General features: G+C 38.4%; 1 pseudogene; it reads right to left on the bottom strand.

Moving 5' to 3' along the window:
• Nucleotides 1-25,757, bottom strand: part of LOC112834569 (coiled-coil domain-containing protein 22-like) — a 154,858-nt pseudogene that overhangs the window by 59,927 nt on the left and 69,174 nt on the right.

Here is a 25,757-nt window from a genome sequence, read left to right on the forward strand (position 1 = left end):
GACTTGTATACAATGTAGGTCCCCATCTCTACAAGAACCACTTGAATAATGCTGTAATTAATATGCACAGTCACACAAATTTGCCCTGTGAATATAAATACACTCTCCACATAGTGTACCTACATTTGTATTTATTCCCCAAAATAAACAGCAATTGACGCAACCAAAACTGGAGTGATGTGTATAATCTGTAGCAGAATACTGAGCATGCAGAATGTACTAAAAAAGATGCATTTGTGATGGAGCCAATATTAAGCATGTAGCAATATGACTGATGGGAGTTCTCTGTAGTAAAAGTCCACAAAGTGGGTAACAACCTATTGTGTTATTATACAGGGCAATGTGTGAAAGCTAATGGATAACAATCCTAGAAGCAAATGATTTGAATGAGTCTCTATCCAAACCTCCAGAGGGCTATAACTGATTTTTAGTTTTAGTTTTAAATCAGAGCAAAGCCATAACAATTTAAATAATCTTTTAAGGCACAGCTTCTTTTTGTTGCTGAATCTGTCACTTGCTGGGAAAAAAAGAGCTAAATGATCAGAGCCCCAGCATGCTACCTTTCCTAGCAGAAAAGGAGGAAGGAGGATTTATGAGTGGCCTTAGAGTTCAGTGTACTGTAGGATGAGACCTTTGGCAAATGAGGGGGGGACTCATGCCTATCCTCACAATGTGGTGGGGAACAGTGATAGGAAAACTGAAGCAATGTCCTCAAATATCCTTATTTTACAGATGTGCAATTTGAGATCCAGAAAAGCAGTGTGGCTTACTTAGGATCACACAAGTAGTTAACAGCAAAGCCAGGACCTTATCCAAACCTCTGAATTTCCTGCCTCTGCATGTTTGGTATGTGGAGAATAGGTAGGAATTGAAGATAGTCAACTTATAGTCAATTTATGAAGCTACAAAATAATTCATATCTGAAAAATCCTTTTTTTTTCTTATACTGACACACTGACCTTCAAAAACTGAGGTAGAAAGTGAGCACTGATATCCAAGGGGCCAATTACTATTAAGAAATCTGTCCTTTCCATCTGCTCCAAAAGCTGTTCATACCCAACTGCACATACTCACAGGCCTTAAGGCAATGGTAACAGGCCACTGGTCTGCCACAGTGCTCTGGGAAGTCATAAGGCAGGGGCAGAATTTCTGGGTCAGGAAGGATCTGAGAGGCCATCTATTCCAGTGTCCTACCCATTGCAGAAATCTTCCCTATAATATTACTAATAGTTGATGCTGATTCAGCTTTCATTCTACAACTCCCAGTGGCAGAAGCTTGCCATATTCTGAGGCAGAGTGATCCGTCCCATTGTGCTGTTTATCTGGAAATTGGTGATCAGATTACAAAGTTATAGCTGTTTATGCAAACATTTTGATGTGTACAACAATGTCCTGCTGAGCAAAAAGAGTAGCAAGGCAAATATAGTAGCCCTGTGCTCTAAAAAGTGATTGTGTCTACCTAGAGGAAGGAGCATTCTTTGTACAAAAGCACTTGTGTCCCAAGCTAGGTGTCAGTGGAGCTGTCAGCAGTTGGGAGGGGGAAGGGTGGAAGGAAGTCCAGCATTTTCCAGTTTACACAGACACAGTCTTAGCTAATGTTTCCAGATGTCAGGAGAGAACTGACAAGAAAAGGCTGTAAGAGAAGTGTACAGATCTGAGTACTGAAGCCCAGCAGGGATTTCTCCAGGGTGGTAAGTAGATGAACAAATGTTAGTCTTGCACCACCAGTGAGCTTCTGCACTCAACAAAAGCCAAAGTTTCTAGACCCTTTTAAAGATGAAAAGAAACAGTACCTGGGGACTTTGATTGCACAGTCTCAAAGGTGAAAGTGAAGATTGTATTGCTAAAAGTCTGTGATCCTGGAGTTTCTCCTAATGCCGTAACATACCAGTTCCTTGAGCCTTGAGATCCAATCTAACTTCCAGGCTTAATTTCCTGCCATTTGGCCCCCCTCCCTTAACTTCCTCACTACTCCCCTTCACCAAACTGACACCATCTATATACCAGCTACACTGTGCTTCTTGCCATTGCACAAACATCTGCCTCTTTGGCCTGCTGTCCTTCTATGCTAAGCTGATTCCTCCGATTTGTCTAGCTTCTCCTGTGGAATTGCCTTGGCATGCTTCCATCCATAAACCCTGACGCAGCTCAGCAGTTATGCCCTTTGGGAACATGCCCTTCCCAAGCTGTTGCCATAACACTCAGGTCTTAAAGATGGGGACTGTTTCTTATTTGATTTTAAATATTTCTGTGTCCTTGATATTTAGAATGGATAAGTGAATATCTCAGTGTATCTGTTTCCAAATCAGGGCCAACTGAAATGGTCTTTCACTGGACTTTGCTTTTATTTATTTATTTATGCTCTGATTTTCATACACTGCCTTCCACTTGTTTTCTTCTCAAATTCTTGAAATTCAAAATCTACGTGATCTTTAGAACTTAAGTTTGCTTATTAAAAATTGAAACAATGATGTAAATATCTCATAGGCTTAGAGGATTAAATGAGATAATGCATGTACAATGCCTAGCATGTACATTATTGGTTTATATTCCATTCCCATAGTGCATATAGTTTGGGATCAGACTAAAGGGGGATTTACTAAATAGTAAAGACTAAGCTTCTAAAACTAAATTAGAAAAACCACTGACATTAACGAAAAGGAAAATAGATGTAAAATCTAAGAACATGACTTTTGTTTTAAATTGTGACCCACATCTATCATTGCAGATAGTTGTTCTTTTGATGTTTTTGGAACTTACTTTCAGGTGGAAAATTTCAGAATTCCATGAATGATTTTCAAAGACTCAGTACCCTTAATTCTATCTAGAAGTGAGGCCAATAGTATAGGGGTAAATATCTGATTTACTCTTGATCCATTTCCCTTTATGACTTCTTGCCCAAGCTACATACCTGCGTTATGGAGGAACTCTTCCTAATGTATAGCCTAAATATTTCATATGGCACTTAAAATTCATAATCGTTGCCCTGAATTTAGTTGGCATTGGGATCAGACTATCACCCTCTTCCACATAAAGTTCACTGTATTATAATTTTAGGTCATAGGTCATCATTTTAACTTTTCCTTCATGAGGCTAACTCATCTCCATGCCTCTCAGACCGCATTTGCATCATGTTTTTAAACTCCACTTGATTTAATTTAAAATCAGTCTATAGCATATCAAAATGGGGCCCTGCATATATTTTCTAGTTAATGAAAGCCCGTATCATTGCCACATCCCTATGTCTCAAAGAATACGTTTAATCTTATCCCGATCTGTCACTATTATTTGTCAGCCTGAGAGTTATTGATTATTAATGGTAATTACTTGCTTAAGGAATCCCTCCCCAGGTTCTGAATTTCGAACCACAGCACCTTTGGACTCACTGCAGAGGCTGTTCCTGGGACCGACGAAAGAAGGAGGGAATCGAAGCGGCGGGCCTTTCCTCTGGGAGGCTGCTGGGGAGACTGATGAAATCAAAGATAGTCTTTAGCCAAATACCAAGCCTACCTGACAGAAACCACACAGCAATTCAAAGGGTTCAGGAGCAAGAGCAATGCATTTTAAACATACTCCCAGCCGTCGGTCTGTCAGTAACAAATTAGACTTGTCACTTTCTCCAAGCAGATTTAGTAAGGACATTACCAGTGTTAATGATCTGTGCTTGCCACCAGAGGAAGAAGTTGGAAGCAGAGTCTGGTAGTGCCCAGGGAAAGCTTTCATTTTCTTTTCATTTCTTTTCTTCTGACTGCATGGGAGCAAGACGAGGGCTGCTTTTCCATAGTCATCTTTCTCTCAAGTTAGGGAAATGTCAGACCATATGAAAATCTCCTATATATTCTACTCCTCAACAGATAAGCCAACACTTAGCCACTGTTTGCTCCTATGCATGAGTTCAAGTTGGGATCGTCACGGGAATGAACATCAAAAGATGAGTGCATGTGTGTAAATGGAGGGCTTGTTCTACAGAATGCAGGCTCTCCCGGGTTGTCCATGGGAAGGTAATGTTTGAAGAATAGTGTGTTTTAAACAGGATCCAAACTCTCCTGGACCCTGCTTCACTAAATCCCATTTTCTAGAGGGAGGAACTTGAAACTAAAATACAAACAGGAGCCCAGTGTTATAATATCTTCACCTTTAGGAAGAAAGCTCCTTTCATTTATCCCCAATAATTAAAGATTTTTTTTCCTTAATGCATAGATGCAATGACAATGATAACTACACTTTACTTTCTTAAAGCATATTTTTCAAAATTTACTCAGAAAGGCAAACAACAGTAAAAATGGGATGTCTCTCTATCCCAATTGTGGCCATTTACTTCAAACCAGATATGCTGTAGATCATGAAAATCAAATCTAAAACTACCAAGCTCCAGCAATTATTTCAGTAACTCAAACTCCAAAATTGAAAAGAAAAAATTAATGGTGATGACTCAGGTTAAAATTGGTTGAAAATCAATTTCACCCAACACGCATAGAGATTACTAGATATAAGACAAACTAAAATGTTGCATTACATTAAACAACAAAAATGGGTTTCAAAGAAAAGACTATAAGGTTGGGTATATTCAAACTGGGCTATTTTCGACCAAAGTCTCCCGAGTTTGTCAGTAGTTTTGTATTTACTTTTGAGACCAAGCAACCAGTCCCACGACGCACAGGCCCAGGACCAGAGATCCGCAAATGAGTTAATAAAAACCATAATTCAGGATGATTCAGGCGGGAAATTCATTTCCTGTTCTTGATATTGTAAGATCTTTTTTTCTTATGGCTGTGGGGGGAAAAAAGATCAATGGCAAAGAGAGCACAAATCAAAGAGACAGGCTTTGCTGTGCTCATTGTCCTATAGACATAACAGAGTCAGGTTTGCTTTCAAGTCCTGATTTGCAGTGGCCTGGTTGCCAGAAAAACACTAAAAAACAAGGGGAAAGCAAAACAACAAAAGCCTAAACAGGCAACTCCAAGGAAGGCTTTGAGAAGCAGCTCCAGTTTATTTTTCCCCCTTCTGTAATCCAAGTCAGCACCTGTCCCAGCACTGAGACAGCGGTAGAGCCATGTGCTCACCTCTTACTATAAGCTAACGTCTTCTTTGCTTTGATTCCCTGGGCTTTGAAGTATTTTACTGCACACGTACGTACATCAAGTTAAATTTCTACAGGGCAAACTCCAGTTGTTTTTGATTCAGCGTTTTTTTTTCTTTTTTTTTCCTTTATTGTCTTCTTGTATCTTTCTTATATACATTTCTTCAGCATGTACGTCACCAACCATCCCATTTTCCTTTTTAGATCTGTCCTCCCTGACCAGCCATTGTTAGTCAAGAGATGACTAAGTTCTGTGAGGCATCTCGCACTGGGAACCTGGCCTCGGAGCAAGCAGGTTTGAATTGCAGGTTGGCTGCATTTTTGATAAGTCCTGAACATAATGTACTATCAACCAGGGATGGAGGAAGCCAGGGACTGAGCTGCCCAAGGAACCTCTTTTTCAGACATATTGGATTTTGCAAAGTCTGCGTTGGACTTTGCCCCACAGGTATACTACTTATTTATTCAATTTCCAGGTCTTTGTGGATTTAAGAAGGCCTGAATCTATAGGAGCAAATTAAAATGAAGATTTTTATTTATTTTTTTTAAAGATTTTATTTATTTATTTGAGAGAGAGAGAATGAGAGATAGCGAGCACAAGAGCGAAGATGGTCAAAGGGAGAAGCAGACTCCCCGCCAAGCAGGAAGCCCGATGAGGGACTTGATCCCGGGACTCCAGGATCATGACCTGAGCCGAAGGCAGTCGCTTAACCAACTGAGCCACCCAGGCACCCTACAATGAAGATTTTTAAAATTCTCCTTAAAACTCAATATGCAAAGAAAATCTAAATGGATATCAATTCCGAACTTAGTAAAAAATGGTTTATTTCCAACAGGTTGTACAACTGTGCTCAGAATCCAGCAGGAAGCAAAGGATAAAAATGAAATAACACACTTCAATATATGTATCTGCCAGGTTTTGCTGTGGGAACAGCAAACTCAAAATCTCAGTGGTTAATGATACAAACATCTATTGCTTACTCACAGGTCTGTGAATTGGGTGTGGCTCTGCTAGGTTCAGCTGGGCTTGGCTCCAGGCTGTTATCTGGCTTCAAGTCTGCTCTGCTGGTCATATTCTGGGAACCTGAAGGAGTACTCAGGGAGCAGCTACTCTCTGGGGCGTGCTGTTTTGGTGACAGAGGACAGAGTTCAAGAGGATGAGCAGAAATATAGATTTCCTTTTAAATGCTTCATTTGGAGCAGGCATAATGTCACTCTTACCCATATTTCATTTTTCCAAGCAAGACACATGACCAAGCCCAATGTCAATGGGGCATGGAAAATATGGTATAATAATAAATAAATAGGGGCACCTGGGTGTCTCAGTTGGTTAAGCGAATGCCTTCATCTCAAGTCATGATCCTGGAGTCCCAGGATCGAGTCCCACATCAGGCTCCCTGCTCAGCAGGGAGTCTGCTTCTCCCTCTGACCCTCCCCCCTCTCATGCTCTCTCTCTCTCTCTCTCATTTTCTCTCTTTCAAATAAATAAATAAAATCTTAAAAATAAATAAATAAATAAATATTTGGTCTTTGTTCCTGGTTCCTGGTATAGAGTTCTTCAAACTCTCAGAATTTACTGTCTTTTGTATGCTAATGAGAGGACTCATGAGAAGGGCAGTTCTAGGTAGTTTCAAGATGGGTCATGGTCACATGAAAAACCAACAGTGAGAATACAGGGTAGAACTTTCAGCCCTATCCCCCCAGAAGGAAGAGGGATTGGTGATTGAGTTCAATCACCAATGTCCAATAATTTGATCATTTGTGCCTATATGATGAAATCTCCACAAAAACTCCTCTATGATGAGGTTTATAAAGCTTCTGCGTTAATGATTACATTGATGTGCTATAAGGCACCAAGTTCTGTGCCTCCCCACTCCTACCTTGACCTAGGCATCTCTTCCAGTTGTCTGTTACTGAATTGTGTCCTTATAATAAACCGGTAACATAACTGAAGCACTTTCCTGAGGTCTATGAATCATTCTAGCAAATTATTGAACCTTGGGGTGGGGGTGCTTGAACCCCTGAACTGGTAGTTAGTGGCCAAAAGTGGGGGTAGCCTGGGGGCCCCATTTGCTACTGACATCTGAAATGGAGACAGTTTTGAGGGACTGAGCTCTGTGGGGTCAGCACTAATTATGGGTAGTTATTGTCAGAATTGAATCAAATTGTTGGACACCCAGTCAGTGTTGAAGAATTGGAGACCTGAAATGACATATTTGGTGTCAGAAAACACCACACAGAAAGGTATTATAATCACAGGGAAACAGGACTTAAGGAATGAATAATAATCATACAATAATATAGCCTACCACAAGGTATTTTGGAATAGATTTAAACGCATTACAAATACTTAGCACTGTTGAGGATCCTCAAATCCCAGTTTTGTAGTCTACTCCCTACCTAAATCTAGCAAACAATATCATCTCCATATTTCATAAAAACATCAACATCATTCAGCATTAGCCAGAGGAGACCTTGTGTTTCCCAGTAAACATTTCATATAACTTGAAATGATAAAAAAGAAGAATTATGGGGACATAGTCTGGGTCCCTAGGTAGGCTTCAAGCACTTGAAGGAAGATATTCCATTACCATATTCCCTGTGCTGACTTGCACAAAATTTGACACATAGATGTGCCAGGTAGCTTTTGTTCATTGCTAACCTACAGTTCTAAGTGGAAGAACTTTTACTCTTATGTGTATAATTATAAAGGCATCTACTTAAAGAATGTTTAAAAGAATCCCCCAAGGAATGTCACATATTTATATTCTCAAGCTCTATACACATCTCTGGCTTGTCTCCAACTTAAGTTACAGAGTGAAAAAAAGACAAAGAAATATAAAACAAGTCCAGCATAGTCCTGGGTGCTTACTTTTCCCTAACGCCTTTGATCCTCATGACAGCTCTTTAAGGGGGATATCACCACCCTTGTGTTCACCTCCAGTTGTCCAGATGAGAAAACTAAGACTCAGAGATAAATGTGACACAGCTAGCGGTAATGGAACCAAAACTTGAACTTGCTACTATACAGCAAAAGCTTTTCTTTCCACTCAATATTTTTCTACAGCCAAAGTCCCAGGCTCAACCTTGTCTGAAGGAAACACCAACTAAGAAATGTTGTCATATATATTATGAAATCTATCAAATGTTACCTAAATTTGGAGAAGAAAGGGGGTAAAACATTAACCTGGATAAGGGAGGCTGGTGGTAGAGATCTCTAACGTAAGTTATTGTTTATAACTAGGGTTTGTTTGCTTATTTTCCAGAGTCCTCTATGTACCCTATACTCCATACAATAAACAAACCCAAAAAATGAGCAAAAAACCCAAGCAGACAATTCACAAATAAGCACATGGAAACATACCCAATATCACTAGTCATTAGGAAAATGCAAATTAAAATCACAGTGAGATACTACAACATACCTAACAAAATGACTAAACTAAAAAAAAAAAAAAGACAATAATAAGTATTAACAATGATGTAGAGTAACTGGAACTCTAATACACTGACACAAAGTAAAATTCTATAACAAATTGTAAAACTACTTCATAAAACAGTTTGGAGGTGTTCTAAAATGGTAAATAAACCATATGACCCAACTATTTGACTACTAGATATTTACCCAAGAAAAATAGAAATATATGTGTATGAAAATACTTATACACAAATGTTTATAGCAGCCTGATTTGTAACAACCTAAAGCTGGAAACAACCCAAATATCCATCAACAGATACATGCATAAGTAAGGTGTGGTGTATCCATACAATGGAGCACCACTCAGTGATAAAAATGATCTACAAATACCCACAACAACATGAATGAATCTCAAAATATTTATGCTGTGTGAAATAAGCCAGACCATCCCCAAAAAACTGTATGATTCATGTGAAACTACAGGATTCATGTGAAATTCTAGAAAACGCAAACCCACTTAGAGTGACAGAAATGCAGATCAGTGGTTGGACAGGGATGGGAAGTAAGATACATAGGAAGAAGGAACTACAAAGAGCATGAAAAACTTTTGGAAGTGATCAATTTCTTAAAATTTTTGACTGTGATGATGCGTGCATGGATATTTACATATGTCATAACATTAAATTGTACCCTTGAAGTATGTGCAATTTACCGTATGTCAATTACATCACAAGAAAACTTTGTTAAAATGTGCACCATAGGGGCACCTGGATGGCTCAGTTGGTTGAGCGTCTGACTTGATTTTGGCTCAGGTCATGATCTCAGGATTGCAAGATTGAGCCCGGCACCAGGCTCTGCGCTCAGCATGGAGTCTGCTTGTCCCTCTTCCTCTGTTCCTCCCCCTGCTCATGCCCTCTTCTCTCTCAAATAAATAAATAAATAAAATCTTTTTTTTAAGTGCATCATATAGGCACATTGTGAAGAATAAATGATTTCAGACATGAAATCTCAGAATGGCATCTGACATATTGCAAGGACTCAATACATGCTAAGATCTTACTACTATTATTGTTATTGAGAGGGATGCTGCACAGTCATTGCTGGCATTAAGTATAATCTGAAAAGATCGACTTTCTTTCTTTTTTTTATTATTATGTTGTTAGCCAGCATATAATACATCATTAGTTTTTGTTGTAGTGTTCAACAATTCATTAGTTCCGTATAACACCCAGTGCTCAACCCAACACGTGCCCTCCTTAATACCCATCACCCAGTTACCCCATCCCCCCTCCCCAACCCTTCTGTAACCCTCAGTTTGTTTCCCAGAGTCCAGAGTCTCTCATAGTTTGTCTCCCTTTCCGATTTCTTCCCATTCAGTTTTCCCTCCCTTCCCCTGTGGTCCTCCACTCTATTCCTTATGTTCCACATATGCGTGGAACCATATGATAATTGTCCTTCTCTGCTTGACTTATTTCACTTAGCATAATCTCCTCCAGTTCCATCCATGTTAATGCAAATGGTAGGTATTCATCCTTTCTGATGGCTGAGTAATATTCCATATATATATGTACCACATCTTCTTTATCCATTCGTCTGTTGAAGGGTATCTCGCTCCTTCCACAGCTTGGTTATTGTGGACATTGCTGCTATGAACATCGAGGTGAACGTTCCCCTTCTTTTTGCTACATCTGGATTTTTGGGATAAAAAACTCCTAGTACAATTGCTGGGTCGTAGGGTAGCTCTATTTTTAACATCTTGAGGAAGCTCCCTACTGTTTTCCAGAGCAGCTGCACCACCTTTCATTCCCACCAACAGTGTAAGAGGGTGCCCCTTTCACCCCATCCTCGCCAACACTTGTTTCCTGTCTTGTTAATTTTGGCCACTCTAATTGGTGTAAGGTGGTATCTCACTGTGGGTTTTTTTTTTAATTTTTTTATTACGTTATGTTAATCACATACATTGCATCAATAGTTTTTGATGTAGTGTTCCATGATTCATTGTTTGAGTCTAACACCCAGTGCTCCATTCAATATGTGCCCTCTTTAATACCCATCACCAGGCTAACCCACTCTCCACCCCCTCCCCTCTAGAACCCTCACTTTATTTCTCAGAGTCCATAGTCTCTCATGGTTCACGAGAGATCGGAAATCTCCGATTTCCCCCTCTTCATTTTTCCCTTCCTACTATCTTTTTCTTTTTCTTTTTAACATACAATGTATTATTTGTTTCAGAGGTACAGGTCTGTGATTCAACAGTCTTACACAATTCACAGCGCTCACCATAGCATATACCCTCCCCAATGTCTATCACCCAGCCACCCCATCTCTCCCAACCCCCACCACTCCAGCAACCCTTAGTTTGTTTCCTGAGATTAAGAATTCCTCATATCAGTGAGATCATATGATACATGTCTTTCTCTGATTGACTTATGTCGCTCAGCATAATACCCTCCAGTTCCATTCATGTCGTGGCAAATGGCAAGATTTCTTTTTTTGATGGCTGCATAATATTCCATTGTATATATATATACCACTTCTTCTTTATCCATTCTTCTGTCGATGGACATCTTGGCTCTTTCCACAGTTTGGCTACTGTGGACATTGCTGCTATAAACATCAGGGTGCATGTACCCCTTCAGATCACTACCTTTGTATCTCTGGGGTAAATACCCAGTAGTGCGATTACTGGGTCGTAGGGCAGCTCTATTTTCAACTTTTTGAAGAACCTCCATACCATTTTCCAGAGTGGTTACACCAGCTTGCATTCCCACCAACAGTGTGGGAGGGTTCCCCTTTCTCCACACCCCCACCAACATCTGTCATTTCCTGACTTGTTAATTTTAGCCTTTCTGACTGGTGTGAGGTGGTATCTCCTTGAGGTTTTGATTTGGATTTCCCTGATGCCGAGCGATATTGAGCACTTTTTCATGTGTCTGTTGGCCATTTGGATGTCTTCTTTGGAAAAATATCTGTTCATGTCTTCTGCCCATTTCTTGATTGGGTCATTTGTTCTTTGGGTGTTGAGTTTGATTAGTTCTTTATAGATTTTGGATACTAGCCCTTTATCTGGTATGTCATTTGCAAATATCTTCTCCCATTCTGTCGGTTGTCTTTGTGGACTGTTTCTTTTGCTGTGCAGAAGTTTTTTATCTTGATGAAGTCCCAATAGTTCATTTTTGCCCTTGCTTCCCTTGCCTTTGGTGATGTTTCTAGGAAGAAGTTGCTGCGGCTGAGGTCGAAGAGGTTGCTACCTGTGTTCTCCTTTAGGATTCTGATGGACTCCTGTCTCACATTTAGGTCTTTCAACCATTTGGAGTCCATTTTTGTGTGTGGTGTAAGGAAATGGTCCAGTTTCATTCTTCTGCATGTGGCTGTCCAGTTTCCCAACACCATTTGTTGAAGAGACTGTCTTTTTTCCACTGGACATTCTTTCCTGCTTTGTGGAAGATTAGTTGAACATAGAGGTGAGGGTCCATTTCTGGGCTCTCTGTTCTGTTCCATTGATCTATGTGTCTGTTTTTGTGCCAGTACCATACTGTCTTGATGATGACAGCTTTGTAATAGAGCTTGAAGTCCGGAATTGTGATGCCACCAGCTTTGCTTTGCTTTTTCAACATTCTTCTGGCTATTCGGGGTCTTTTCTGGTTCCTAACAAATTTTAGGAGTATTTGTTCCATTTCTTTGAAAAAAGTTGATGGTATTTTGATAGGTATTGCATTAAATGTGTAGATTGCTCTAGGTAGCATTGACATCTTCACAATATTTGTTCTTCCAATCCATGAGCATGGAACGTTTTTCCATTTTTGTGTCTTCCTCAATTTCTTTCATGAGTATTTTATAGTTTTCTGAATACGGATTCTTTGCCTCTTGGGTTAGATTTATTCCTAGGTATCTATTATTGTGGGTGCAGTTGTAAATGGGATTGACTCCTTAATTTCTCTTTCTTCTCTCTTGGTGGTGGTGTTTAGGAATGCCACTGATTTCTGTGCATTGATTTTATATTCTGCCACTTTACTAAATTCCTGTATGAGATCTAACATTTTTGGGGTGGAGTCTTTTAGGTTTTCCACATAAAGTATCATATCTGCAAAGAGTGAGAGTTTGACTTCTTCTTTGCTGATTCGGATGCCTTTTATTTCTTTTTGTTGTCTGATTGCTGTGGCTAGGACTTCTAATACTATGTTGAATAGCAGTGGTGATAGTGGACATCCCTGCTGCATTCCTACCTTAGGGGAAGTCTCTCAGTTTTTCTCCATTGAGAATGATATTCGTTGTGGGTTTTTCATAGATGGTTTTCATGATATTGAGGTATGTACCCTCTATCCCTATACTCTGAAGAGTTTTGATCAAGAAAGGATGCTGTACTTTGTTAAATGCTTTTTCTACATCTATTGAGAGGATTATATGGTTCTTGTTCTTTCTTTTGTTAATGTATTGTATCACTTTGATTGATTTGCGGATGTTGAACCAACTTCGCAGCCCAGGGATAAATCCCGCTTGGTTGTGGTGAATAATCCTTTTAATGTACTGTTGGATCCTATTGGCTACCATTTTGGTGAAAATTTTGCATCCATGTTCATCAAGGATATTGGTCTGTAATTCTCCTTTTTGATGGGGTCTTTGTCTGGTTTTGGGATCAAGGTAATCCTGGCCTCATAGAAAGAGTTTGGAAGTTTTCCTTCCATTTCTATTTTTTGGAACAGTTTCAGAAGAATAGGTATTAATTCTTCTTTAACTGTTTGGTAGAATTCCCCTGGGAAGCCATCTGGCCTTGGGCTTTTGTTTGTTGGGAGATTTTTGATTACTGCTTTAATTTCCTTAGTGACTATAGGTCTATTCAGGTTTTCTATTTCATCCTGGTTCAGTTTTGGTACTTGATACATCTCTAGGAATGCATCCATTTCTTCTAGATTATCTAATTTGCTGCTGTATAGTTGCTCATAATATGTTCTTAAAATTGTTTGTATTTCTTTGGTGTTGGTGTGATCTCTCCTCTTTCATTCATGATTTTATTTATTTGGGTCATTTCTCTTTTCTTTTTGATAAGTCTGGCCAGGGGTTTATCAATCTTATTCTTTCAAAGAACCAGCTCCTAGTTTCATTGATCTGTTCTACTGTTCTTTTGGTCTCTATTTCATTGATTTCTGCTCTGATCTTTATTATTTCTCTTCTCCTGCTGGGTTTAAGCTTTATTTGCTCTTCTTTCTCCAGCTCCTTTAGGTGGAGGATTAGGTTGTGTATTTGAGGCCTTTCTTGTTTCTTGAGAAAGGCTTGTATTGCTATATACTTTCCTCTTAGGACTGCCTTTGCTGCAGTTTTGATTTGTAGCAATTGCCTTTGCATGTCACTGCTCAACTACAACAGAGTTGACAAAATCTAGGGCAAAGCTGTAAGACTGACTCTGACCAAAGGACATTTTCTCATGTCCTCATTTCACAATGTGAGAGGTATGTTAGGAAAATAGAATCTGTTCTGTGAGAAGTCAAATTGTTTCTACCAAAGAAGGTTTTTTGATAATCTTTAATGAGACAATAATTTAGCATTACTGAGTTCAAGAGTTTAAGTTCTCCCCCAACCATCTTCCCTTTCCACCTACCCTGAATGCTGAATGGAATTAAAAAGTTCCTGAATCTTCCATTGTTTCTTAGAGAACTGGAAGTAAAGCTAGCCCAATTCTAAGATTAATCAGAATCTACATGTTTTGGGGGCACCTGGGTGGCACAGTCAATTAAGCCTCCAACCCTTGGTTTTGGCTCAGGGTCGTGAGATCAAGTGCTGCACTGGCTGGTGCTCAGCATGGTGTCTGCTTAAGATTCTCTCTCCCTCTCCCCCACCCCTCCAACACTGCTTGTGCTCTCTCTCTTAAAAAAAAATCCATACGCTTTAGCAGTTGTGTCAATTTCCCAGGTACTAAAAGAAAGAAAAATTATTTATCTTCATTCCTTTACTCACACACCATGGTGTTCTATTATCACTGCTAGGTAGTTAGTTCACTTTCATGGTGTACAGATTCCCGTTGAGACCCAAAGATCCTATAAAAAGTGGCCTTGGAAATGTAACAGTTTACAAGTTTCTCTTTAGGTTGGAGTCATGGTAAGAAAGGACATGTACTATGAGCACTGGGGACTGGACAGGAAAGTCACGGGCAAAGTGGCTGTAAGCTTCGTCTTGGGTGGGAATGTACAACCGATTGCATTTGAGAGTTAGGTCCTCACTGAATGACCAAAAAAAACAAGGACGAATTTAGTAAAACTCTACAAAGATTATGCTTGAAGAAAATTGGTGTTATTAACAATTCTAAGCTTCTAAAATACAATAAATGACAAGATTGTTTGCTCTCAACTTTGTCCTGGCTACCTTATCTACACTCTACCCATTTTATTGATCAATGGAGGGAATAGTGGGGAATAAAAAGTGAAATTCATATCAGCTTTGTCTTCATCAACGATGAATTTTACCACTTTTTGCCACTTTTTTAAGCAACACTCTGTGGGAGGTTTAAAGAGAAAGTTGAACTCAGGTAGGATCAAACGTGATCATTGTCCTCATCTACAAATAAAGAAAATACAATTTCATTGAAGGCAGGGAAACTATCAGGCTCACTATCCTGTCCCTAGCACTGAGAAACCAATAGACCACACTGTACTTAAAAGAGAAACAGAGACTCTCCCCCAAAAATCCTATTTTGCAGAATGTGAAAGAGTTATTCATTCACCTCTATTTTAGAGATAAGAGAAATAAGATACAGACTATAAGTGATTTTCCAAAGAACAAAAAGCTAGTAAGTCATAGAGCCAATATTTTTATAAGTAAACACATTATTGAAATATAATAAGCATTCAAAAGTGCCTATGAGTCCTAAGTATCCAGCTTGATAAATTTTTACAAATTGAATACCTCTATGTAACTACCACCCAGATCAAAAAATAGAAAATTTTGTGCACCCCAGAAGCCTTGTTCATATCCCATGTCATTAAGTACTTTTCCACAAATTTACTACTATTCTAAGGACTAATATCATAAATTGGTTTTGCTTGCTTCTGAACTTCATCTAAATGGAATGATACAGTGTGTTCCTTTCTTATGACTGGCTTAGTTTACTCAGCATCATCTTTATGAAATTCATACGTGTTGTTTGTGTAATAGCTTGTTCACGCTACTTGTTGTATAATATTATAAATATAACACCGTTTATTTGTTTTACTGCAGATAGACATTCAGGTTTCTTTGCAGTTTGAAGGTATTACAAATTGTGCTACTATGAATAGTCATGAACGTGTGTGTGTTATCTACTGGGTATATACCTAGGTATGAAGATGCTGGGCCCGAGGATATGCATATATTCAGCTTTAGTAGACATTACCAAAAAAGGTTCCTAAAATGACTGCTGTAGATTACACTTGCACTAGCATTATATGAGTGTTCCAGTTGTTACACATTCTTGACAACATTTGAAAATTTCATTTTAGCAATTATGGTAAGTGTGCTATGGTACTTGATTGTAGTTTTAATTTGCACTCCATGATGGCTAATGAAATTGAACACCTTTAGAAATATTTATTTACCACATGGATTACCCTTTTGTGAACTGCCTCTTCAAGAATTATGTCCATTTTTCTTCTATTAATTCTTTTCTTATTGCTTTGCCTAGGATTTTTATATATTCTGGGTATGAATCTTTTCATGGAATTTTGTATTACAAATATCTCTCCTCAGGTGGCTTGCCTTTTTATTTTCAAATATATATTTGATAAATATATACGGGCGCCTGGGTGGCTCAGTTGGTTAAGCAACTGCCTTCAGCTCAGGTCATGATCCTGGGGTCCTGGGATCGAGTCCCACATCGGGCTCCCTGCTCAGCAGGGAGTCTGCTTCTCCCTCTGACCCTCTTCCCTCTCGTGCTCTCTATCTCTAATTCTCTCTCTCTCAAATAAATAAATAAAATCTTTTAAAAAATATATTTGATAAATAAAATTCTTAATTTTAATAGGTTTCCTTTTATAAATCAATTATTTTATAATGAGTACTTTTTCTGTTCTAAAGTGAAATCTTTGCCTACTCTAAGATCATGAAATCATTCTCCAATGTTTTCTTCAAAAGGATTAATCATTTTATCTTTCACTTTCAGATGTACAATTCATCTAAAATTGATTTTTGTGTATAGTGTGTAGTAGGGGTTAAGATGCATTTTGTCCATATGAAAATCCAATTAACCTTATACCATTTACTGGGGGAAAAAAACACAAAAACTACTTTTCTCCCATTTCTTTGCAGTGGCAATTTTTTAATAAATCAAGCAACTACATATAGGTCTCTTTTGGACTCTTTAATTTATTTCAACATCCTGCTGTCTTCACACTAATAACACACTATTTTAATTATATAACTTCATGCTAAGTCTTAATATCTGTTGTAGAAAGTCCTCGACCTTTTACTTTGTTGTGTTTTTGTTTTTGTTTTTGTATTTGTTTGTCTTTTAAAGTTTGTCTTGTCTCTTCTTGGGCCTTAGACTTTTTAAAACAAATTTTAGAATCAGGGGCACCTGGGTGGCTCAGTCGTTGGGTATCTGCCTTCGGCTCAGGTCATGATCCCAGGGTCCTGGAATCGAGCCCCGCATAGGGCTCCCTGCTCCGTGGGAAGCCTGATTCTCCCTTTTCCACTCCCTCTGCTTGTGTTCCCTCTCTCACTGTGTCCCTGTCAAATAAATAAAATCTTTAAAAAAATAAATAAAATAAAATAAAATAAAAAATAAAATAAATTTTAGAATCAAATTATCAGTTTCCAAAACAAAGCAAAGCAAAACAAAACAAAAATCCTTCTAGGATTTTGACTGAGACAGCTTTGAATTAAAACAATTAATTTGTGGGAGAATTGACATCTTGAAATATTGGGTGTTCTAATTCATGGATATAATAATAATTCTTTCCATTAGTTTGGGTCTTTTAAAATTTATCTCAGCAAGTAGAATTCAGTATAGAAATCCTGTCCATGTTTTATTAGATTTATTCTTAAATAATTGATATTATTTATACTTCTATAAATATTAATTTTAAATAAATTCCAAAAAAATATTTTAAATGATATATAGAAATACAAATGATTTTTGTATATTAACCTTGAATCCAATGACCTCATTAAATTACTACTTCTTTTAGTTTTCTGTGGATTTCTTTGTTTATCCTACTCACACCCTAAGGCCTTGTGTGGATAATAATAATTTAATTAATCTTGCCAAATCCTTACAATTTCATCTCATTTTCTGACCTTTGTGCACTGAGATTTTATTAAATATTGAATAGAAGCAGAAATAGCATAAATCCTGATCTCATTCCCACTTTCAGCTGCAAGACACTGTTAAGTATATTATTTGTTTACATTATTTTAATTAACACATCTTAACAGATCAAGAATGTTTGCTTCTATCACTAATTTATGAATAGTTTTTATTATGAATGGCTATTAGATTTTATCAAATACTTCTTTTTGTGTCTTTTAAAATGAGTACATTATTTTTTTCTTTTGTTCTATTTATATAGTGAATTCCACTGACTGACTTTTTGATGTTAAATCAAACATGCAACCATAAAATAAATCCAATTAGGTTGTTATAAAAAGAACATTCTTGGGGTGCCTGGTTGGTTCAGTCATTTAAGTGTCTGTCTTCAGCTCAGGTCATAATCTCTGGGTCCTGGGATCAAGCCCCCTGTCAGTTTCCTTCCTCAGCAGGAAATATGCTTCTCCCTCTCCCCACCCACCCCCCTTCCCCCTTGCTCTCTCTCTCTCAAATAAATAAAATCTTTTAAAAAAATTAAAAAAATAAAAAACATTCATATATAAAGTTTGATACAGTTGGCTAATATTTTATCAAGATGTTGTGTCTATGTTCATGATTTGCTGATCTATAATTTTTTTTTCTGTATTGCCCTTGGTACAATATTTTTTGTACAAAGATTTTGGTAACAAAATTATTCAAGTTTCACATGGATATTTCCTTTTTATTCTATTCTCTGAAAGAGTCAGTGCAAGTTTAGTGTTTTTTAAGCTTTTTATCCATTTCATCTAAATTTTTTAATTTGTCAGCATTATGTTCTTAAAAAGATATCTTTCTTTATTAAGTTGCTAATTTTAATTCCAGTATAGTTAACATACAGTATCTTATTATTTTTTAGGATCTCTAGGTTCTATAATGATATCCCTTTTTCTACTCCTGATATTGGTAATGTGTTTTTCTTTCTTCTTGATCTGCCTTGCTAAGGCTTTAGTAATCCTAAGAGTCTTTTTAAAGAACCAACATCTCATTTGTTGATTTTTCTCTTTTGTATATTTGTTTTCTATTAATTTCTACTCTTACTTTGATTATTTCATTTCTTCCACTTTCTTGATATTTATTACACTGCCCTCTTCCCAACATCTTGATTTTGATTCTCAGATAATTGATTATTTTAGTCTTTCTTTTAAAAGATATATATCCCATGAATTACACTCTATCAACATCTTTCATTCCTCAAATCTTGGTATGTTGTATTTCCTTGTCATCCACACAGCAGAACTTAAGTCCAGAATTTTTATTCTAATCTAGAATTCTTTCAAAAAGTATACAGTATACTATTCTTTATTTCTTTATTATCTATAAATAAGTGGTATTCGGACTTTTATGTGAAAATATTCAGACACAAAAGTAAATAAAATTGCCATTTTCAGCTTGCATATTTTGTGCGAGTAAATGGTCAAGCTTTTTCTTTTTTTTTTATTTAGGTTTTTATATTTAATATCCCCAACAACCTTGGGAGGTACGCATTGTTATCTCCTCTTTACAAATGAAGAAACAGGCACAGAGAGATGAGGGATTATGTCTATTCCAATTGTGTGTAGTAGAACTAGAATTTGAAAATAAACAGGATAAACTTCTTTAAAGTCTGTGTTCTTTTTCTTTCATTCTCTCCTACTCCATGCTACTTCTACCCATATACCATGCATTGGAAGAAGAGAACTGAAGAATCACAGTTAAAATGAGCAAACATCTTAGACCCTTATATTTTGCAGGTAAGAAAACTATAGATTCCAGAGAAGCTGTGTGGCTCAACCAAGGCCATTTTGCTAGTGAATAGTTGAGCCAGAACCAAATCTAAGGTGTCCTTTTTTCCAGGACAACGATGTTCCTGCCCTTCTAAATTGCTTCACAGTCTACCTGCCAGGAACAGGCAGCAGTGCCACGTTGTCAACAATGTTTACATAACCACTCCATTCACCTGGTTGCAAATCTTACGAAGCTATTTTGTCAGCAATACTATAAAAGAGTACAGAATGTACACATTAGTCTCCAATCGTTCCTTAACAATATTTTAATAAGTTCTACAAAAGTTTTCTTGCCTCTCATTGGTAATCACCGAGAGGAGTTAATATGGAGAGCAGATGATAAGAGTTCCCAAGCTGAGACAATGGACTCTGAAAAACAAACAGGGTTCTAGAGGGGAGGGGGGTGGGAGGTTAGCCTGGTGATGGGTATTAAAGAGGGCTCGTTCTGCATGGAGCACTGGGTGTTATATGCAAACAATGAATCATGGAACACTACATCAAAAACTAATGATGTAATGTGTGGTGATTAACATAACATAATAAAAAATGCTAATTAAAAAAAGAGATAAAAAAGATAGCGGAGGAGTAGGGGATCCTATTTCAACTGGTCCCTGGAATTGAGCTGGATATCTACCAGACCACTCTGAGCACCCACGAAACCAGCCTGAGATGTAAGAAGATCTGGATCTCTACAAACAGAATATCACAGGCGGTTGGTTTCGAGGTATGAAGTGCAAAGCTGTGATTCTGCTGGCAGATATCAGAGGATAAACGACAGCGGGAGGGTGCCTGGCCATGGGGATCCTACACCGCCAGTGAGCGACAGCCTCACTCCCTGGGGACAGGGCACAGACTCACAGACCCGTAGCGGTGGGGAAAGGACTTTAGGGTGGCCCCCGGGGCAGAAACCCAGAGCGTCTGGGTCGCGCATGTGAACTGGGAGCAGCTGGCAGTTTTAGAAGCACAAAGGGCAGAGACGTGTCCCAACCTGGAGGCAGGACTGGGAACGCTGCAGAGAGGCGCACAACCCAGGACGATGCAGTTTATAGCAGCACAGACAGAAACGGAGACAGTGTGGCCTGGAGACCTCACTGAAGAACTGACTGCAATCTCTCTGCTCTGAGGCAGAGGGTTGGAAACGGTCTCTTCTGCTCTGACTCGTGTAAGAGACACGGAAAGCCACCAGGGAAAGCAGCCAGAGAACAAAAGCTCCCAAAACTCGTTCCCACTGAGCCCATCCCCTGCCACAGGGGGGCAGGGCAGCTCCGCCCAAACAGGGTTGCCTGAGTAACAGCGTGGCAGGCCCCTCCTCCGGAAGACAAGCTGGGAAAACAAGAGGCTAGCAACCCTAAGGTCCCTAGAAAACAGGTGCATCTTGCTTGGATTCTGGTCAATAATTTGGATCCTATACATTCCCTCAACCACCCATCAACAGAATGACTAGGAGGAGGAACCCCCAAAATAGAAAAGACTCAGAGATTATGACTTATGCTACAGATTTACAAATGGATGCAGATATAACCAAGATGTCGGAGATGGAATTCAGGCTGCAATTGTGAAGACAATAGCTAGAATCGAGAAATCAATTAATGGCAACATAGAGTCTCTAAGGGCAGAAATGAAAGCTGAATTGGCAGAACTTAAAAATGCTATCAATGAGGTCCAATCCAAACTAGACAATATAACAGCTAGGGTAAGTGAGGCAGAAGAACGAATAAGTGACCTGGAAGACAATATAATAGATGAAAAGGGGAAAGAGGAGGCCAGGGAAAAATAACTCAGAATCCATGAAAATAGAATCAGAGAAATAAGTGACACCATGAAGCGTTCCAATGTCAGAATAATTGGAATCCTGGAGGGAGTGGAGAGAGAGAGAGGACTAGATGTATTTGAGCAAATTGTAGCTGAGAACTTCCCTAATCTGGGGAATGAAACAAACATTCATCTCATAGAGGCAGAGAGGACCCCTCCCAAGATCAAGGAAAACAGGCCAACACCCCAGCATGTATTAGTGAAACCTGCAAATCTTAGAACCAAGGAAATCATCTTAAGGGCAGTTAGAGGGAAAAGATTCCTTACGTACAGAGGAAGAAACATCAGAATAACATCAGACCTAACCACAAAGACCTGGCAAACCAGAAAGGCCTGGCAAGACATATTCAGGGTACTAAATGAGAAGAACATGCAGCCAAGAATACTTTATCCAGCAAGGCTGTCATTTAGAATGGATGGAGAGATGCAGAGCTTCCATGACCGGCAGGAATTGAAAGAATATGTGACCACTAAGCCAGCCCTGCAAGAAATATTAAGGGGGGTTCTAAAAAAGGAGAAAGACCCCAAGAGTGATATATAACAGATATTTACAGAGACAATCTATAAAAACAACGTCTTCACAGGCAACATGATGGCAATAAATTCGTATCTTTCAATAATCACTCTCAATGTGAATGGCCTAAATGCTCCCATAAAATGGCACAGGGTTGCAGATTGGATAAAAAGACAGGACCCATCCATATGCTGCCTACAAGAGACTCATTTTGAACCTAAAGATACATCCAGACTGAAACTGAAGGGATGGAGAGCCATCTTCCATGCCAGCAGACCTCAAAAGAAAGCTGGGGTAGCAATTCCTATATCAGACAAATTAGATTTTAAACTGAAGTCTGTAATTAGAGACACAGAAGGACACTATATCATTCTTAAAGGGCCTATCCAACAAGAAGATCTAACAATTGTAAATATCTATGGCCCCAACATGGGAGCAGCCATCTACATAAGCCAACTGTTAACCAAAATAAAGAGTCATATTGATAACAATACGTTAACTGTAGGAGACCTCAATACTCCACTCTCAGCAATAGACAGATCATCTAAGCAGAAAATCAACAAGGAAACAAGAGCTTTGAATGATACACTGGACCAGATGGACCTCATAGATATATACAGAACATTCCACCCTAAAACAACAAAATACTCATTCTTCTCAAGCGCACATGGAACTTACTCCAGAATAGACCACATACTGGGTCACAAATCAGGTCTCAACTGATACCAAAACATTGAGATTACTTCCTGCATATTCTCAGACCACAGTGCTTTAAAACTCGAACTCAGTCACAAGTAAAAATTTGGCAGAAATTCAAACACTTGGAAGCTAAAGAACACTCTGCTCAAGAATGTATGGGTCAACCAGGAAATCAAAGAAGAACTTAAACAATTCATGGAAATCAATGAGAACTAAAACACATCGGTCCAAAACCTATGGGATACTGCAAAGGCGTTCCTAAGGGGGAAATACATAGCCATCCAAGCTTCACTCAAAAAAACAGAAAAATCCCGAATTCACCAACTAACTCTACACCTTAAAGAACTAGAGAAAAAGCAACAAAGTCTAAGCCACACATTAAAAGAGAAATAATTAAAATTAGAGCAGAGATCAATGAATTAGAAACCAGAAACACAGTAGATCAGATCAACGAAACTAGAAGTTGGTTCTTTGAAAGAATTAATAAGATCAATAAACCACTGGCCAGACTTATCCAAAAGAAAAGAGAAAGGACCCAAATTAATAAAATTATGAATGAAAAGGGAGAGATCACGACTAACACCAAGGAAATAGAAATAATTATTAGAAATTATTATCAACAACTATATGACAATAAACTGAGCAACCTGGATGAAATGGAGGCCTTCCTGGAAACCTATAAGCTGCCAAGACTGAAACAGGAAGAAACTGACAACCTGAATAGGCCAATAACCAGTAACAAGATTGAAGCAGTGATCAAAAACCTCCCAAAAAACAAGAGTCCAGGGCCTGATGGATTCCCTGGGGAATTCTACCAAACATTCAAAGAAGAAATAATACCTATTCTACTGAAGCTGTTTCAAAAAATAGAAACAGAAGGAAAACTTCCAAACTCATTCTATGAGGCCAGCATTACCTTAATCCCCAAACCAGGCAAAGACCCCATCAAAAAGGAGAATTTCAGACTAATATCCCTGATGAATATGGATTCCAAAATCCTCAACAAAATCCTAGCTAATAGGATCCAACAATACATTAAAAGGTTCATCCACCACGACCAAGTGGGATTTATCCCCGGGATGCAAGGGTGGTTCAACATTCACAAATCAATCAATGTGATAGAACACATTAATAAGAGGAGGGAGAAGAACCATATGGTCCTCTCAATTGAGGCAGAAAAAGCATTTGACAAAATACAACATCCTTTCCTGATTAAAACTCTTTAGAGTATAGGGATAGAGGGAACATTCCTTAAGTTCATAAAATCCATCTATGAAAAACCCACAACGAATATCATCCTCAATGAGGAAAATCTGAAAGCCTTTCCCTTAAGATCAGGAACACGTCAAGGATGCCCACTCTCCCCACTATAGTTCAACATAGTACTAGAAGTCCTAGCACAGCTATCAGAAAACAAAAAGAAATAAAAGGTATTCAAATTGGCAAAGAAGTCAAACTCTCTCTTTTCACAGATGACATGATACTTTATGTGGAAAACCCAAAAGACTCCACCCCCAAATTACTAGAACTCATACAGCAATTCAGTAATGTGGCAGGAAACAAAATCAATGCACAGAAATCAGTTGCTTTCTTATACACTAACAATGCAGCTGTAGAAAGAGAAATTAGAGAAACAATTCCATTTACAATAGCACCAAAAACCATAAGATACCTCAGAATAAACCTAACCAAAGAGGTAAAGGATCTGTACTCTAGGAACTACAGAACACTCATGAAAGAAATTGAAGAAGACACAAAAAGATGAAAAAACATTCCATGCTCATGGATCAGAAGAATAAACATTGTTAAAATGTCTACGCTACCCAGAGCAATCTATACCTTCAACGCCATCCCAATCAAAACTCCAATGACATTTTTCAAAGTGCTGGAACGAACAATCCTAAAATTTGTATGGAATCAGAAAAGACCCCAAATCGCCAAGGAAATGTTGAAAAAGAAAAACAAAGCTGGGGGCATCACGTTGCTTCTGCACAGCAAAGGAAACAGTTAACAAAGAGGCAACCCACAGAATGGGAGAAGATATTTACAAATGACACTACAGATAAAGGGCTGGTATCCAAGATCTATAAAGAACTTCTCAAACTCAACACCCAAAAAACAAATAATCAGGTCAAAAAATGGGCAGAAGATATGAAAAGACACTTCTCTGAAGAAGACATACAAATGGTTAACAGACACATGAAAAAATGTTCATCATCATTAGCCATCATGGAAATTCAAATGAAAACCACATTGAGATACCACCTTACACCAGTCAGAATGGCAAAAATGGACAGCAAAAGAAACAACAAATGTTGGAGCGGTTGTTGAGAAAGGGGAACCCTCTTACACTGTTGGTGGGAATGCAAGTTGGTACAGCCACTTTGGAAAACAGTGTAGAGGTTCCTCAAAAAATTAAAAATAGAGCTACCCTATGACCCAGGAATTGCACTACTGGGTATTTACCCCAAAGACACAGATGTAGTGAAAAGAAGGGCCATATGCACCCCAATGTTCATAGCAGCAATGTCCACAACAGCCAAACTGTGGAAAGAGCCGAGATGCCCTTCAACAGATGAATAGATAAAGAAGATGTGGTCTATATATACAATGGAATATTACTCAGCCATCAGAAAGGATGAATACCGAACTTTTATATCAACATGGATGGACTGGAAGAGATTATGCTAAGTGAAATAAGTCAAGCAGAGAAAGTCAATTATCATATGGTTTCACTTATTTGTGGAACATAAAGAACAGTATGGAGGACATTAGGAGAAGGAAGGAAAAAATGAAGGGAGGGAAATCGGAGGGAGAGATGAACCATGAGAGACTCTGAGAAACAAACAGGGTTTTAGAGGGGAGGGGGTCGGGGGATGGGTTAGCCCAGTGATGGGCACTAAGGAGGGCACGTACTGCATGGTGCACTGAGTGTTATATGGAAACAATGGATCGTGGATCACTACACTACATCAAAAACTAATGAGGTATTGTATGGTGACTAACATAACATAATAAAATTAAAAAAAGAAAGAAAGAAAGAAAGAAAGAAAGAAAGAAAGAAAGAAAGAAAGAAAGAAAGAGAAAGAAAGAAAGAAAAGAAAGAAAGAGAGAGAGAAAGAAAGAGAGAGAGAGAGAAAGAAAGAAAGAAAGAAAGA

Source organism: Callorhinus ursinus, unplaced genomic scaffold (genome assembly GCF_003265705.2).
Source record: "Callorhinus ursinus isolate GAN/ISIS: 27379988/994484 unplaced genomic scaffold, GSC_fseal_2.0 scaffold17, whole genome shotgun sequence".
Classification (NCBI taxonomy): domain Eukaryota; kingdom Metazoa; phylum Chordata; class Mammalia; order Carnivora; family Otariidae; genus Callorhinus; species Callorhinus ursinus.